General features: G+C 42.5%; 1 protein-coding gene across 2 annotated transcripts in view; it reads right to left on the minus strand.

Moving 5' to 3' along the window:
• The window catches only part of LOC124407559 (hemicentin-2-like), a 222,543-nt gene that overhangs the window by 117,976 nt on the left and 86,440 nt on the right, over positions 1 to 18,127 (minus strand). The gene's annotated exons all lie outside the window — the stretch shown is intronic.

Here is an 18,127-nt window from a genome sequence, read left to right on the forward strand (position 1 = left end):
ATATAGGGGTTGAGTTTTGCATTTATGAATTATCGCATTTCAAACCGAATTCTTTCGGTTGCTTTTTTTTTTCATCCCCCTTTCTCTGAACCTCCCCCCGTACGTTTTTTCGAACCGCTTTTTCAAGATCGGTAAAAATTCAATAAAAAGCTAGCGTTGGCAATGAAAACCTGTCGAAGAGTCCTCAATTATATATTTTGTAATCCAATTTTTAAGAAGGTGATTTAATTTACAGAGAAAATGAAGAATAAAGAGGGTGTTTTATTTTTTTTTTTTTTTCCTTTACTTCTTGTCCGACTACTTTTGTTTCTCTGTTTCTCTTTCTCTGCTTGTCACACTTTCTATCTGATTTCGAACAGTACAAGATTTGACTAAATTTTGTAGCGGCGTTTGTAAGCGGCGGCGGCGGCTTTTGATACGAATTCGTAGATGCGTACACGACACGTGAGTAAAATTACACGAGACATAAGTATGTTAAAATGGGCGATACGACGTGACGGCGAAAGAGTTCCGTAAAACGTGAAGCACATAACGTACGTACCTACGTTATACCTTATACGCGTATAAATTTTATATACAACCGCTGGAGGATACGTACCTTAATACACCGGGATGATACGGTCGGCACCATCGACTCAGCGAAGAGAAAGAAAGAGAGAAAGAGAGAGAGAGAGAGAGCGAATAGAGGGGGGGGGGGGGGGGGGGGGGGGATTTTAAAAATGCACCGAGGAAACAACGTGAATGTGGGATCCGAAGCTGGGTTTCTATTGTTGTCGGGAATTCAATTAGTTCCTTTCCTTTCTTCCATGAAAGGTAGGAGAACCGCCAGTTCTGTTTGCCTGCACTTGAGACAGCGGTGCTTCGCGCCTTGAAGCCATGCCATGGGTGTGTGTAAAAGACGAGAGGCGAGCAGTGTGGAGGCGTCAAAGAGTCTGTCAAGAAAGGTGGATTTTCAAAAAGAATCAAGACACAGAGTAACGTACGAGTGAAACACCTGTCTAGGAATTTCGTTGACAACCAATGAAAATCGAGAGACTCCGGCTTAGGTAAATGGATGGGGTTTCCATTTTTTTTCTCTCTACGATTCTTTCACCCTGTTTAAATATCGGCTGCTTTGCCGCGACAGTATCAGCTTCCGCTTCTTCGTCGGCGAAAGAGAGAGAGAGAGAGAGCGAGGCAAGGAACCAATAGAAGATCGAGAGAAAATTCAAGGCAGAAGAGAAGGAATCGGGATATGGTAAGGTGAAAAAGAGGAAGCACTCGTCGGTCTCGCGATACCGTCGCGACGTCGTTGAGAATGGAAAAAGTATAGCTATAACGTCCCGGGTGCCGAGGGAGCGAAGAAGAGAGGGTGAATCACGAATAACCGAAGAGAGATTTATATTCAGTCGACACAAGTAGATGCGGCTCGGTGATATGTTGGCTTTTCCCGTACGCCCACGGCTTTCTGCCTTATGGACTCCCCTATGACCTATCGTCGATATTCCGGCCTCGATGACTTTGTCCTGCTCGGTGAAGCGGGCAAATCTGTTTGTCCGGTCCAACCAGCCCAACCACCCTCGCCATGGATCATGGAGATTCTGCGGAGGTGGTCCGGCACCTATTTTTGGACGCGTCGTACTTCCTGCTCAAGTAGGAAAGATCTGAAATATAAAGGTCGCGAAAAAAGGCGAACAGGGAAAAGAGAAAGGCAGTAACCCCTACGGTCTCACCCGCTGGAACCCCTTTAACCCTCTCGATGATCAAAGAAATATTATCACCTCGGCTAATCAATCGTGAAGAAAAAAGTCTGCGCCCTGTGCAGGCTACTGCAGATTAAATAATTTTCACACCCGGTATACTTCAAGTGTGTTAAGGTCGTGAGGGGTCAAGTTTATCTGAATTTTTTTTCTCACCTAATCCAGTCGCTTTCTGAGTCTATTCGATGTCCTCAATCATTCTTATTTTTAATCAAAAATGCAGACATACCTCGTTTGATTCTGCAAAAACGTCTCGTCTTCGCGATGTCAACGCAAGTCTATCAAAAATCGAAACAACCACCTTCGACCCGTTCCGCAGTCCAGGCGTGGTGCAAATGCAGTTCACCCTCAAGCACTGAGAACACTTTATCAGCGTCACTGAATATTTTCATACGTATCGACTGATTCCAAAAAACCACCGCCGACCGAAATAAACTTGATTTCGAACAAGAAAAACCCTATTTGAATTTGTAATTTAATGGAATGTCTCTCTGCGCTCTTTTATTTGTACCATTATTCTACTAATAGTACATAGTAATAGTAAAGGTTTTGGTGACTGAATTTTTGTCTTTCCCCACCTAATCGTAATGATTGGAAGATGATCGAGCAGTTAGGATATGGCTTGGATTGAGAATATCATGAATTATTGTCCTCTTGACAAATTGCTTCAATATCTCTTTAGACATTAATTGTTCATTCATAATCTCAAGCTATATAAATTGAAAGGATAGCTAATAAGCCTTGAATAATCGCGAATATTGATGCTTTAGCGCGTTCCAGTGTCGCTGAGAACAAGATCGTCGATTTGATGGATCACGAGTAGCGTCACATGCTTATTTAACCGCGTGGATAATCTTCGCGTGGTGATAATGCTGATGGAAGATTATCGCGGAGGCAAAGTTGCTGGGTACAACAGCGTTGATGTATAGACCAGAGACAGGGTATAAAATGCTCCATCCGCTCGCGTCTCATCCAGTGTCATTGATCACCATAAGTCACGCGGATGTCTCTCCCTTCACCCTTCACCCTTATTCCTTCCTCCACATCCTCGCGAGCTTTTGACTAATGCGAAATATCTCAATTCTCACTCGACGAATAGTCCGTTTCAGAAATTATGCGCCCTCTTGAATATCAACTGGGTTATCACTTAGGACTAAACATTCGCTGTGTTTTCATTCACATGCACGTATAACACATACGTTAGGGTGGCGCAAAAAAACCGAATATTTTTTTTTTTTTTTGAGTCCCGTGTGTCAAAATGTTAGTTTTTGATGTTTCAAGAGCCCACTCCAAAGGAAAGTTCAAAAAAAAAATTTTAAGAGGTCGGTCCACATTTTTTAAGACGTCAGAAATCGTCAAAATCGATTTAAAAAAAAAAAAAAAATTTCTCGTTACGGTATAATTTTATAGATAAAAAAAAAATATGTTTCCTAAAGTTTCAGTTCAAAATTCGAATTTTGAAAGGTCGCTCGTATTTTTTTTCAATTTTTTGGTGCATTTCTTTAGATCTTTTCGAGCAACCTTTTAATATTCATATTAAAATTTCAAAAAAAAATTTTCTCCAATTTAGTAAGAAAGAATCGATAACAATACACCACGACATAAATTAAAAATCAAACAAAATACTGAAAATATAATTTTTTTAATTTAATTTTTTGACGATTTTTAACATTTAAAAAAATTTGGAGCGACCTTTTAAAATTTTTTTTTTTTGAGCTGTCCTTTGGAGTTGGCTCTTCAAACATCAAAAACTAACATTTTGTCACACGAGACTCAAAAAAAAAAAAAAAAAAAAAAAACATAGTCGGTTTTTTTGCGCCACCCTATTATACATACATATGAGCTCTGAATGCAATTCGCACGGATAGGCTTAGCGTGTGGAAATTCGCGTACGTTTGCTACACGTGTACACACGTACATACATACACTTAACTCGTTAAAGTTATCCGCTAATGCGGCCGCACAGCGTCGGTTTATTTGCGTCAGGAACTGGTCCGTCTCGCTCACGTGTCAGAATTTATCTAGTTATCCACGTTTACGATTCTACCGGTTGGTATTACGGCGCTCCAAGCGAACACGGCTTTCTGCTTTCCGCTTCCCTCGACGACCCGTCAAACCTTTTTATTTTCGTACCAGCTGATATTACGAGACGCGGAGTTGAAAGGTTTGCAAAAAGCCCCTTTTTCATCCCGCCCTTTTATTTCATCGAGTCCGTCGTTTTTAGCCACGAATTCCATGCGGTGGTTGAAAGACACCGTTTTCGGAAAAGGTGAAAATATATTACGGCTGATAAAGGTTTCGATCGTCGTTTTATTGTTGATCCGATAGCGAGCTGCAGCCAAAATTTTGACTCTGATAACCCAAAAACCATTTTTCTGCATTTCGTGATTATATATCGTGACTTCGAATCTATAAAAGGGTGGGAGAAAAACGCCATTCACCAGCTGGCGGGATTCTGTGTGAACGAATCTTCATATCGGAGGGGGATAATATGTTTTATAAGGAAATTGGCAGCCTCTGAAAGAGCAGCCCATCATACATGATCTTCTTTATGCAGGCTTTGTAAAGAGTGAATGAAAGATTGTATCACTGAAATACATTCACGACCACGACGAGGAGAAAATTGAGGATGAACATACTTTCCAACGTGAAATATCGATCGTCGTGAATCTTTCGATCAGTCGTAGTCGTGTCACACCGTGCGTGAGTGTCTTTATTTCAAAATTCTCGTCATGCCTGTTCGTCAGATTGCACGATACTCGGCGTGATTATAAAACACTGTGTAGTTCAGCATGCAACGGTTCATAGAATATTCCACGTTCGTTATCTCATCGTCGTTTCGAAATCGACCCTTGCTTTCATCCGCTTGGAATACGATAAAAAATCAAAATCACACGCAAGGCACTGATCGCCTGCTACGCAAAAACTTTTCGCCGTAGCTCTACCTGACGGAATAATCGTTGAATTGTGATTCCAGTGTTGAAATAACGCTGCCAACGATGATCGATCTGACTTTCACTGTTATAAAAGTTTCAAATACTTGATTCCATGAAGGCGGGCATCGGGGTGAGAAATGGATGAAACGATCATCGTCTGAAGTCAGGATACCGCGCCATTACTCGTTTTTCATCCCTTTGCCCCATTGAAACGGATGAAAATAAAGAAAGAAATGACGAAAGATCGACGAGAAAAAAATTGGGTGAAACGATCGATGCGCGGGTTAAATTTGGGATTCGATTAGTCGGGAAGCTTGAGTCGAAACTCGGCGTTTGTAACCGTGGACTCTCAGAAACGTCGGTATTTATACCGAGATGCATTGAACATTTTGCGTAAACTACCGCCGGGTAGTGAGCAGCGAATTACGTTTATAGAATCCTGCGTTTTCACACGTGAGTGGCAGTTTATTCGATCCATTAAACTCTGGCCGTACGCAACGTGCTAAATTTATCCGGAAAATTGCGGATTTACGCCGATTCCGGCAACATTATTTTCCAACCGATTCGCTGGCCACAAATCGCGCCGTTCTATCCGCCCACGTTACCCCCTGTTATACGCGAATTCCTGCACCTTCAAAAGTTCGACCTAAATGCAATCCCGACGAAAAAAATTCGCCACTCGATTCAAGCCTCCAAATTCCAGTCAAGTCTTCACTCACTTAGTGAGAAACTTGGCCTGGCTCACCACCCTTGTTCCAGCCAGCTGCAAGTGATAGCTCGCATTGCCTTGGGGACGCGATAAGTAAACGAACGGCAGTAATTTAGAACAGAACCGCGGAAAGGAGAGGGAAGGAGGGGTGCCAAATTAGAACCTGTCGCGTTCTCCGGGTTGTAAGAGAATGTGGAAGTGAAGACCAGTGCTAAACAGACGGCCAGGATTCGGCCTCAAACGAGAAACGTGACTCTGTGTCACCTGCACGCCATGGGTTAACCGTTAACCCCATTACCTGTTTTTTCGTCGAACTTACAGCCAGCCTCAAGACTGCAAAATTTGAGTGCAATTAAAGTGCATTAGACGAATTTACCACAGAGTCTAACACAATAAGCATAGCTTTGAATGTGCTGGGGAGTTTCGGTATACTAAAGCAGCTCAGTGTGATGAATAGTTTATCGTATGGATCTTGAAGTTTTCTAGACTTTGAAAACGTGGGAGGTCCGCAGTTGTGGACAAAATAACTGCGTAGACATGTATTATAGGGATATGTACGTACGTGTGAGTGGAAACTCAGTGACATATCCAACGTTATTGGAGGTACGAAAAAGTGAATTTCAAGTGGAGTTTATCGTATTCCATGTATGTTATATTCACGGTCTAGTTTTGTTTATAGTCGACATGAAAATATTATGTACGAGAGAAAGTCCATGTACAGTGTGACGTGGGATGAAATGTAAAAATTTTCTATTTCAATATATTTGCATAAATTTCGCTTTTCTATTTTTTTCAAAAAATGCACTCGAAAGCTTGAAACTCTTCAAAAGATTTTACGTGAATATCGTTTCGATCATCGATGCTTCCAGCTCGTGTTTACTGGGTAAAATTTTCCCTAACATTTCGAAGAAAGACGCGAAATGTAGTTTTTCAAATTTTTCACCATCGTTTTCTACCCAGTAAATTTTGTCACGTGTCCAGAGTACAATGACTACTTACTTCAATCTAACGTAAGCATAGAATTGGCCGAGACGCGTTATTCTTTTAAAGTTTGAAAGTAAAACCCACCGTACAGATTTGCGTGTCGACTAGGACAATGTTTTTGAAATATGAACCTCTTTTTATACTCCTATAGGCAAATTGCTTTTAGTCCGGAAATGTGGAAGCCGTATACGGCGGTTTCATTCCAGGGATGCTTCGAAGTTCGTACATATAATACACATTCCTCTATACACGTATTACACACACGTGTATGCACATGTATACAGGAGAATATTTGAGCTTGTCAGAGGCCTGATCGTAACTCGCGTGCATAAATTTCGGGGAAGCTATAAATTCTGTCAGTTTGGCAACCGTTTCTGCATTTTGTCAATGAATACTATGGATACTAAGCCGAACCAAGTTTCTGCTGCGTATATGCTTCCGAAAGTTATTCCCTGACAAACTATCCAACGAGCCCAACCATACAGGGTCTACACTTTGTTACGGATATCCATCAGCACCGTTTATTCTCATAGCCAAGAAATTTTTAGCGATAGTTTTACACACGTACGAATATTTCCCACGTATGAAATTGTCCCGAGAATTCGTGACATAGTTTTTCGTCCTTTAATTCTCACTTGCAAATCTTTTTCCTTTTTTCTCCAACAAGTTAACAATTTTTCTAAAAAAAATTCTTCACCGAAGCTGTAAAATCAGAGCGCAAACAATTATTTTTGGCACAGGACACAACTTTACAGACAAACGTAAACGCAAAGCTCTCGCTCAAGTATCTAACGTGTCTTTGTTTATATGTGTGTCTGTGTATGTGTGTGTGTGTGTAGCTACGCAACGGTAAGAGGAGAGAGACGGGGATCAAAAGCTCAGGGATGATTATAAAGCCTTCTAAATTTGTAGTAGTCGTTTTGGAGATATTCTTTATGGAATGTCTGGAGAATAAGAGGGGGTGGGAGGAGAGAGAAGGGATACCGTGATACTGACAGGAAACTTGAACCTGCGGTATCTTTGGTAATTATTAACCAGTCAATTTTCCTTGGTTTCAACATCGCGTTTATATAGATCATATACCTTTGTATACTTTATCCGGGGGGTATTTTCGCGATCAGCATGCTTCGGATACCTAGATCCCTTATAAAGCTAATTTATAAACTTTCGAGGGGGGGGATTTGCGAATATTGGTGGCTGGGTTTGTAAGACGCCAAAGGAGCAGAGAGACGTGTAGGGTGTACGGACATGCCGTGCCGTTAGGCTACAAGGGGATGAAAACTCGCCGAGCCTCTAATTGGCGTGTGTACCAGTGTACCGAAACAAGTATTGACTCGCTAGCTCCGCTGCCTTTTGTAATACGTAGGTAGCCAATCAAAAAACTCCGAGCAGCCCGTTTTTTTCCTTTCTTTCAATGATTATGTCGAGTATGTCTCGTAGGCTGCTTCAAATATTCAACGCAAATTACACAAATTGGCACAGCCATGAGTGGCATGATACAGCCAACCATATTTTTTCCTTATTCTCCAATCAGCGAAGAGCACAAATCTCAGACCTGAATTTAACACTTTCGGAAATTAATCACCGTTTCAATCCTTCTGAGAAAAATAAAGAGCCAATATTTATACGGAAGTCACGTGTTTATATGCCGAGGGTAGATTTATCCTGGCATACCTTCTACGCTTTTGCATTTTCTGGCTTCAATGAGAGCAGCTTTTCCCGGGTCATCCCGCACGTTGAACCGAGATTTGCGTCTCGACGCTCAGCGTCGTCGCCAGGGATTGACAATCTCATTGTCCGGGTCTGGAGGCGTCGCCACAGGCCTTCGTGTTAGTTCCTTCCTTCTGCTGATACGCAGCGATGAAATGCAACATTTCGAACACCCTGCACCCGCCGCTTTAACCGCCGCCGTGAAATGGACCCATATTTTCAGTGGCGTGTTATCGTTACAGTTACAGTTGGCATTTATGTGCTTCTTGCAGGAATCCTATGGCGAATACGCAGCGGAGCTTGCGACGGAACAGACGCAGCTTTTGGGGAGTTTCGCACGCGGCGCCAAAACGACGACGACATCGAATCAGCGAGAGACTTAATGTAAACTCCCTATGAATTCGTCCAACAGCCAGTTCTTCGCGTTGGAATAACTTACGATACTGATCAGCAGATTTAAAAAACGATGTTTCATCGATCAGATGAAAATCTGTGAGCTGCCAGTGGAATAAATTCTACGTCAAGTATTTTTTTTTATATTTGTCTAATTTAAGAAAACTTTCAAGAATGTTCTTCGATATAATGAATTAACTACTGAGAAAGGATGTACGAAGCGATCTCGGTGATGGAAATTAATTTTTTTCTCTTTCAAACTGATGAGACGAAAAAAAAGGGAAACAACTTCCACTGCGAAAAAAGTAGAGTGACATGAATTACGTGGCACGCCATTTTGTAGAGCAGCAAAGAATTCGTGAGGCAACTGCGGGTATTATTTGGATTCTTTCCATTCATACCAAGGCTCGTTTTAAAAATTGTTTTACTCTGGCATCGCGATCTCGAGCACATGTTGACGACCCCGATGAAAACTCTCTCCAGTTTCTACGGTTCGTGAAACAAAAGCTCAGTGGATTACTGAAATTAGCGGCACGCCATGTCATTGATAAAAATGATAAGTGGCGTTGCTTTTCACCGGATGAATTCTGCGCCTTTGACACTGGTTGGACAGAAACAGATAATTGCCAGCTAATTGGTTATTCATTCAATATGCTGCTGATCCGGTATTGAGAGGCGGCCTCTTCATAATTCGTCATTACACAAACGTGTCGATATTGAATTTACGAAATACCTGTTTATTCCCTTTGCCGAAACCGTCGCCCTTGCTGGCGAAAAGTTTTCGAATCGCATTCAAAAGGGGAATGAACCGGGCTAATTGATCCAAGTGAACAAGACAAGCCAATTAATTATCATATTTCATTTATCATAAATGTTTAGAGCTCAAAGTTGCGTTATGGCAAGTCCCGCTCCATTAACTCTCCAACTGAAATTGTCACCCCTCATTTCCTATCTACTTTCCGTTGAAATTAAACGTCCCAGCAGTTACTTCCGGCTGAGTGAATAAATTTTTTATTATCCTGTCGTTAAATCGCCTTTGTCCTACATAGAGGCATATCGAATCATTGAAAATACATGAAATTCGCGGGATATTTATCAGTTATCCATTCGATTCGTTTCGCGGATTAAAAACCTCAATAATGGACGCGTATCGGAGTCGAGCGTAATATATATTTGGTCGCCCTGCGGGGAAAAGGAGGAAAATGGAATAAGCAGAACCCAGAAGGTAACCAGAGGGATGCCAGACACTCGAGAATCGGGTTACTGAGGGCGCCATTGCGCTCCATCATGCTCACTTGTTGCTTTTTCCTCCGTTGCAAGAAAACCAGACCATCGATACCTTCGCCGCCGGCTTTGATGTTCAAGGAAATCGCAAACGTCGCACTTTGCAGATTCGCGGAATGGCAAGTGCCGTAAGTTCCATCTTCTTGGAAGTAGTTGTCACCGTTGGCGAGAAATTGGCGAACTTTAGAGAAGCTTATGAAAGACTTTGTGAAAGTTAGCGACTGGACCAAACCATCAAGAAATCAAAAAACCATCCAACGCTACGTAGATTCGTCCCCGAGTGTGGCAAGCGGTCCGACATTTCGTTTTACGATTTCTCGAAACTGTCCCAGTTTACCGAAGAGATCCCATCTGCTGCTCACGTGCATGTGTATTATAGCCATAGTAAATAGAGATCCGACCCGAAGTGTCTCCGAAATATTTATCGTCGCTGTTGCGCGAGGAGCAGCGCCGTCCCGTAAATACGTGAAACCCTCGTAAATCCACGTGCCAATCAGGTATTTAAGTTCAGTTACTTCACGGACAGAAAACGCCATCCACTATGCACTGAAAAAGTTGTAAAACTGCTACCAACACATGGTGATTGAACTTTGTCCACCTGGCATGAAGCGAGACTTTTCTGCCGAATGTAACCAACCCTCATCCCTACTTTTGCGATAACCATTGAAATTGTCGGAAATACTCTTGCATGGCAACCTCAAACTAGGAACCAAGTCTATATGGCCTCGAATTTAAGCCAAGAATTAGACTGTGTTCGTGTTTCGCGTCTTTATGATCGATCGCGTCACGCATTCGGAGATGAGGTAAGAAGAGGATGACTCGGAACTGTTCCAGACTGTTGACAACACTCGCAGGGATTAAACATCGTGTTTTAGGTGATTAGAGCATTGGCTTGGACCATTTAAGTATTAGTAAAAATGGTTCGGTTTTGGTACAAAATTTACTTATATTCCAGTAATTTTACTCTGGAATAATTTCCGTCTGTCTCAGAACGAGTTATATATTTGACATTTTTCTAAGGAACGCGTAGGTTTCTAGCTACCGGGAGTGTGAAAATAGAGGAAATGAATTGTGATATTATTGCACAGCCGCGATACTACGATGGTGGAAAGCTGTTTCCGTGCCACTTTTCGAATTATATTCAATATACGGTGTGGTGTAGGTATAATAACATGGCGCAATGATAATAATTTTTATAACGAGTTCGTGGGCTAGAGAAGACAACCACTGTTCGCTTTCTGTCCCTCGATGTCGTTTCCGTAATAATATGGCATCCGCCGAATGATAAATGCTTCGAAAGCCCTTCTCGATGTCAGTCGAGCACGGCCAACGTCGCAAATGTTTTGCATGAATGAGTACGTGACGTATACAATAATATATGACTGGTGACCCAGTTTGAGAAACAGAAAAAATAACGCAACGAAAAATTCTCTTCAAAAATTTACCTAAAAATTTATACCCATATATGGTAAGAACCGTCATCATCGTTAAAACTTCTGTTTCGAACAAAGAAGAAAGAAATCTGACGTGCAGTTTCATCTTTTTACTTAATCCTCTTTGTTTTTGTCGAAAGAATGGATTCGCAGAGCTTGTATCAAATATGGTTTGACGTGTTCGCATAATTCGCGTCGTGACAACATCCGCAGCAATCGCCATTTAGATATCGCCGAAAGATTAGATGACGCGATCGATGCAATCGGCAAAAGTGTGAATCAACGATATAATTTTTGAGACGGTAACTTTAAACGAACGTTGTTTTACCGACGTTGATCGCATCGTTTGTAAAGCTCCACTACTAATGAATGGAGGAAAATATCGTCCCCAGCAGCAGCGAATGCAGAGAACTGACTGGGATTTTCCACTTCGACCGAGTTGCGCCATATTCTTCGTTACGTGTGTTCATTAAAACTTTGGCTTTCCACACGGCTGCAGCAGATGTACAAACGTTTTTAGCACGATCGCGCAGCGGTTATACCTAGACTTGACGCCTAGGCGAATAGCAGGTGGTGTTCAGTGTCGGCGAATCGGAAATCGCGTCGAGGGATGAAAGAACTGGGGTAGTTTTTCTTTCTCTCCCTTTTCTTTTTCCGAGTCGCTGGAACAGCCGTGCGATGCTTGTAATGAGGATTTATTTAAATTTCTCACGTATGCACCAGATTATTGAACTCCGAACCGGCGAACCCGGTTACACGATAACCAAAACGAGCCACCCGGGGTTATGGAATCTGGATAATGGATGTTATATTAATCGTTAATTAGAGCTGGGCTATTACCGGTTTCCACATATAAGTCGCAATTTATGTTCCTCGCTCTGCGGGGTGAGAAAAGTTCGTTTCATACGAGAGACGGATGATATGGAGGTTCGTTAAAATCGGCGTTGCTAACGGAGAGCGAATTTAACTCGAGGACTAATTTGGTAGTAGGTACGGAGGAGTCGTATGGAACTCGAGGATTTATTCAATCCCCTCATTTGTCTCCACAGGGAAGAAACGAGGGACAGTTTGCACTCGTAAGTAATTGACTGTTAATTCGATTCGAGTACCAAGTTACTGTTAGGTACCTACGAGAGTTGACTTTTCCTCGTCTGCCGAGCTCATATAATTAGTTATTTAACACGTTATAGGAGGGGCCGCAGCAGACTCGCCGTACTTCTGATCCATATTTGCGGCTCTGCTGCATATGCATATATAGTGAACGGCCTGAAGCCGGCAGGTATGCTTTCAGGATTACTTTAACGAGACAGAAATAGCGGGTAAATAATGCAAGAGTGATTCAGGGAGGCAGCAGGCTCCGCTAGATATCGGGCTCTATGAATTATTTAAAATTCACGATCTGAATATCTCCTGCTGCAGAGGGTGAGACGGAGGGGGAGGACATTGAAAAAAGGTGCGGGAACGGGCGAATATTGAATTACCGCGGAATGTATAAATACGTGGTATGTTAACGAGAACCGTAAGCTTGAATATTGGCAGAAAAGTCTGGGAAGAAGACGAGGCGAAGGTTTCGCAGTTTGGAAAACTTGTGTTTTTCAACTCATCGAAAGAATTTTCCTATTTAAACGAGGTATCCGTAAATGTACGAGGTTTCCGAAAAAATTTTCAAACTTCCGGTACAACAATCGAGCGAATTTTTCTTCTCCTTAATTGTAAAAGTGATTCGTTCGGCGCCGTGAATTCATTCAAACATAATTTGCAACCAGACGGTATTTCGGGATGTTTCGAATACCGGGTAACGTCTTGAATTCCGTCAAAGCAATTCCGAGAATGCGATTTCTTTGAAATTTCTCTCTCACTCTCGCTCTTTCTTTCAAAACTTTTTAGCAGACGTAGCAGCAGCTCGGCTGCAATCAATAAAAGCGAATAAACACCTGGAAGTAAAGTTTTGTAAACAGGATCGTTTCCTGCAAAGTACAAGGAGACTTTCTCCTTCCTCCTAACGCCGAAAGATATTACGCGGTATAAAGTTCAATCCAGAGACGGTAACAAGGTTACGTAAGCTCACCCTCGACTTTGTTTAGCATTCGGAGAGAAGTCGCGTTATTTTTGTTTTTTATTTATTTATTTATTTTTTTTGTATTTTCCTTTCAACTCGAGGGTTTGTCGCGAGCTTTCAAGGCGGGTGAAACGCCTGAAAGCTGAATGCCGAAGGCGGGTAAGGAAGGGCGAGAGATAAGGCGGGTAAAGTTACACGTATTGGCTCGTCGTCCAATTTCCTTCAATGACAAAGACCCTCTTCTCACCAAGCGCTATAATCTTTTCTAGCCGAATAAGGCGATAACGTTGGATATATACATATACATATACCTATATGCGAGGGAAGAAATTCATCCCCTCATGTATGTATTACACCCTGCTCCGGTTACACTTGCCACTTGTGCACGCGTATGCATGCCTCTACACACACGTGTGTGTGTGTGTGTGTGTGTGTGTGTGTGTGTGTGTTCAATAAGAGGGCCATCATATACCTGCGGTGAGGAACGAGGAGGCGTCGCTTATCAAACTCGCTGCAGCATGCGAGGATAAAGCGGGCACAGCTTTTGCCTTGGTGTATTTCGTGTTCGATGAAACAGATTGCGGTGCCCGAAGCCGCGCCGTTGGTTTCATCATATCACACTATCCAGAGATAGATAGGCAGGTATGATATTTTCCTACTACCGGACAGAAATTTGCTTCATATATTTTCACCGCGTGGCGATTGGTACATTTTGGCAAAATTTCACACCATCGTGTTGCAGATTCAATTTTTCAAAACTATAACCCACGGTATGGACCACACGCATTACCCAATTAAATCGCTTTATGTCCAATGAAAAGCACCCACAAACCAAATTGGAACACTTGAAGCCCTGTATACTCCAATAAATCATTCATTTATGCTTTTGTTAACGAATCACATATAAGCTTTCAGAACTGATGCAGTGTACGCATCGGGGCATACCTTATACATATACTATATGTATACAGATATTGCTTCTCTTGTTATGTACAGAGGAGCGATATGATGAACGATACCTCCTATCCGTAAACGATTCGAACTGACTTTGCGATATAGCGATAATTTTAATGTTGATTCATTCGGGACTGAATTAAATATCGAAATACCAGGCAACACTAGCCAAACAAGATCGTTGGATGCAACGATTTCCGAATGCATCACAATGTTCATGAAACGGTACTCTGATGCACTGTAACGAGAAACAGCGAATTCGTAAAGGGAAAAAATCTGATCGGTTGTAAAGATAACCTGAAATGTTTTCCATTGATTGTAGTGCTGGTACCGTTAAAAATGCTGATGATGGTTCATGTATACGTTCGTGTAAAACGCGTTGGAGTGAATTGAAATGTCGGAAAAAGAAATTACGTTACACTTTCCTTTTCCACGAAATTTCATCGGTCAACACTGTCCACCGTTGTAAATCAATGCTGATGGAATTCGTATGGTTCCTGGTTACATATACTACATGCGTGTATATGGAATACACATATATGGTCAGAGGAAGGTTGTCATCCATGTGAAAAAACGCATCAACCCTACCACTCGAAATCCCGAGTGTTTCCAATCCACGTCGAGTACGGAGTTTATACCCATTGTTTCACGGTTCAATTATTTGTCGGATTTGAAATTCACCCCCCTGTATAAAGTATCGCAATGCGATGGTTTTACACCAAAAGCCCATCCGGGCGAATGTCACCGTTGCAGATGAATCGCCGTAATCGTGTAGATACATACATCGTGGAATTGCTCTCCACGTACAGTTAACGTCCAACAGTCACCGAGGTCATGTTTAATCAGTCAAAGTGAGATTTGGTTTGGAGAATTGAACACAAACGCTGAGGAACTCAAAGACCGAATGCACCGACCCTCCCCCCATCCCACCCCACCCCATCCCACCCCTGATTCCAATCATGAACTGTGGTTAAAGTCTTTCGGGTCCGGGATTCCTCGACGACAACTAGTGAATAATTGAGGCTAGGTTGAGGTCTTCTGGGGGATGATGCAGCACAAGGGAGGACCCTTGCTCCCTTATATTCTCCCAGCGGGTGGCTTAATACTTGAATAGAATGCGATGTAACCGTAGGTTGTAGTAGCCAAGTTTCCAACTGAATCATTCAAAGGAAGTTGGCACCTAGTCGTCAGTCCGGTAATCGCGATGAATAGCTTTACGTCCGATGAATCCGCGCGGATAGCGACACCCTGGAACCTTGGCTTGACCAGGATGGTCGAATGGATTGGACATGAGTGTGTGGGCCGGAGCTTCGAGCTTGCGGAGTACCTTGACGAGGATGTTCGCAGGTGCGATAGCAGTCCGAATGTAACTAACGTGTACAAGGGGGCGAATAATCTCGCTTTTGCAATGAAGGACATGCCTCATCAAGGCTTTCCTTCTTTGGTTAACGATGACGTAACGTTTGGATGTCTGGCTTTTTGGGGCAGTTCGTTCCCGCGCTGAGCTACGGGTCGGATTATTACTCCCTTCTTTTCTTCCCGTTTTTTACCTCACTTTCTCGTTTTCTCTCGCGCTTTTTATCGCTCGAATCCTGGTGCTCTTTCGCGCCGTTTTTCCGTCGAGGACAATAAAGGTTCGTCGCCTGCCTATTTGGTCCGATGTGATACCACACACCTCGTCAAGTCCCTGGGTCAGCGAATTAAGCATTCAGTAGGGTACTGGGACAGGGATCACCTTGATTTTCGAAAGCTCGTTTTACCGTCGCGGATACATTGATGACGTCTTAATGCGACTGTCACGAGAAACGAGATTTTCCGCGATCGCCTTTTTCGATCGGCTAATGATCGATTGATGAAGCATCTTCGACTACTGTGAGCACGGTGAAGAGTACGAGAATTTAAGAATTTAGGAATGAGTTTCGGCGTTGCTTGAGGCAATAACGAAAGTTGGTAGCTCTCAAAGTGGAGTGGAACCTGGAGAAGAAAAGGTTGCCGAACTTTTCGAGCGATTCGTTATCTGCCCAGCCTGCATGACTGATACAGGAAAAAGCATTCAGTCACGGTTGTTGAAGGTCGAGAAGAAACTACATCACGGATTCCATAAGGCCAAGGAAAACCGGGAAATTTTCGACAAGTTAAATCGTTCAACAACGGGATTCAATCAACGCACCCCATCTATAGAAAGCAATGATCGAGGTATATCAATTTTCATTGACTGCAGGTGTCTTAATCGCGCTTCAGTTGATCGTATCCATACACCGGCCCTCGCCAAGTTGTGCAAATTTATACCGTAACAAACATTCGTAAGCGAGTATAAAAATCATCGTTAACAGTTGAAATAGATTTTTCCAATTTCCACGGTCGTTACAAATCCTCTTCGTCTCGAAACTCAGACGGGATTTAAATATCGAGAAGGACCGCTAAATATTCTCGTCGTCAGTTGCGACGACTATCGGTAATGGAAAGAGCCGTTCCAAATTCCGACGCACCCTCGCAATAAATAATTCATATTTCTCGTTTGTAGCTAATCGCTCGCCTCCTACCGGCTGACGTATCAACTAGGGCTGCCAACCGTGCTCCATTCCGTGTTAGGGTAGCAGCCCTCCTCCACCATTCTCTGCTAATGGCGAGGAAGCAGGACTATCTTTCCCCGAAATTCCACACTCTACGGAGCGGAAGCATCAGCACGCATCATCATCATCATAAGGTCGAGATCAATTTGCAAATGTAATTAATTTTCCACATTATTCCTTCATCCTCTAGTGTGCCACACACGTGATATGAGCGTCGCTTTTTCCACCTGATTTCCTTGGCCTCTCATAATACGGAGAAAAAGAGAAATATAGAAGGGAGAAGAAAAAAACAAAAAAAACACTAACTTTTCGCTGAAGATAGCAAATCGTCCACGAAGAAGAGTCGTTTCATACTTCAGCCTGCGGAAGATTAGAGAAACCAGGAAGCCGAAAGACTGAAGAGACTAGGAGAGTCTCTGCAGGCTATCAGAGAAGTGATCTACAGTCTACGAGGCGCGGAGGAACAAAGTGACAGACGCGTAAAAAATTTACGCCTTTTACGATGATACATGATAAGGAGTTACCGCTTCGCGACGCGCTTAAGGGGGCGAGACCTGTGCGCCCTTTTCTTAAGCTCAATCAACCGGCGAATGGGTTTATTTTTAGAACGTAGATTCCAAAAAAAAAATTCGTCACGATCACCGCGAGAAGCTTGACAGATTTTTGGACGGTTATCAAGTTGTTATACCAACCCTGATTCATTCCTTGAGCAGTGAAAAAAAAAAAAAAAAAAAAGAATAAAAAATAACTGGAAAAGAGGAGATTTGTAAAGGACGTTGAAAATTTTTTATTATCAATTGAAACGCACAGCACAGCGAAAATTTATTGAGATTCAATTGAAATAATTTCTCCTGTCTATCCGTTTTACTTTCATTTATTTTCTCTTCACTCTCTCTCTTTCTCTCACTCTCTTTCTGCCTCTGTGCAGTCAGCAAATCGGAGACGTGATCCATTGTCACGTGGTAATTTTATCACCTCGTAAATTACGAGCGGAGTGAAAAGACATCTGCGCAAGTATGGTTTAGAGGAGAATTTTAACGGCGAGTCGGAATGGTCGTAAAAGGTTTTAAAAGTAATCGGTGGACATGTCGTAATATTCTTTACGCACACCCATATATAAGCTTCTGTTCAGCAGCGACCTTCTTTATACTTAATAATCAGATCCTCTACGAGCATTACTAGACTCATCCGATCAGACCGCGTTGTCCGAGTTTTTCAGTACATCGAATGAAAGCGGCGATACTATCTATGTCCATTGAAAAATACAAGTTGACTTGTATAGACTGGAATGGAGAAGTTACAAGCAAGTCAAAGCTGAAATCGCCAGGTGAATAGAAAAAATCAGTGAAAAGC

This window comes from Diprion similis, chromosome 6 (assembly GCF_021155765.1).
Source record: "Diprion similis isolate iyDipSimi1 chromosome 6, iyDipSimi1.1, whole genome shotgun sequence".
Lineage (NCBI taxonomy): Eukaryota > Metazoa > Arthropoda > Insecta > Hymenoptera > Diprionidae > Diprion > Diprion similis.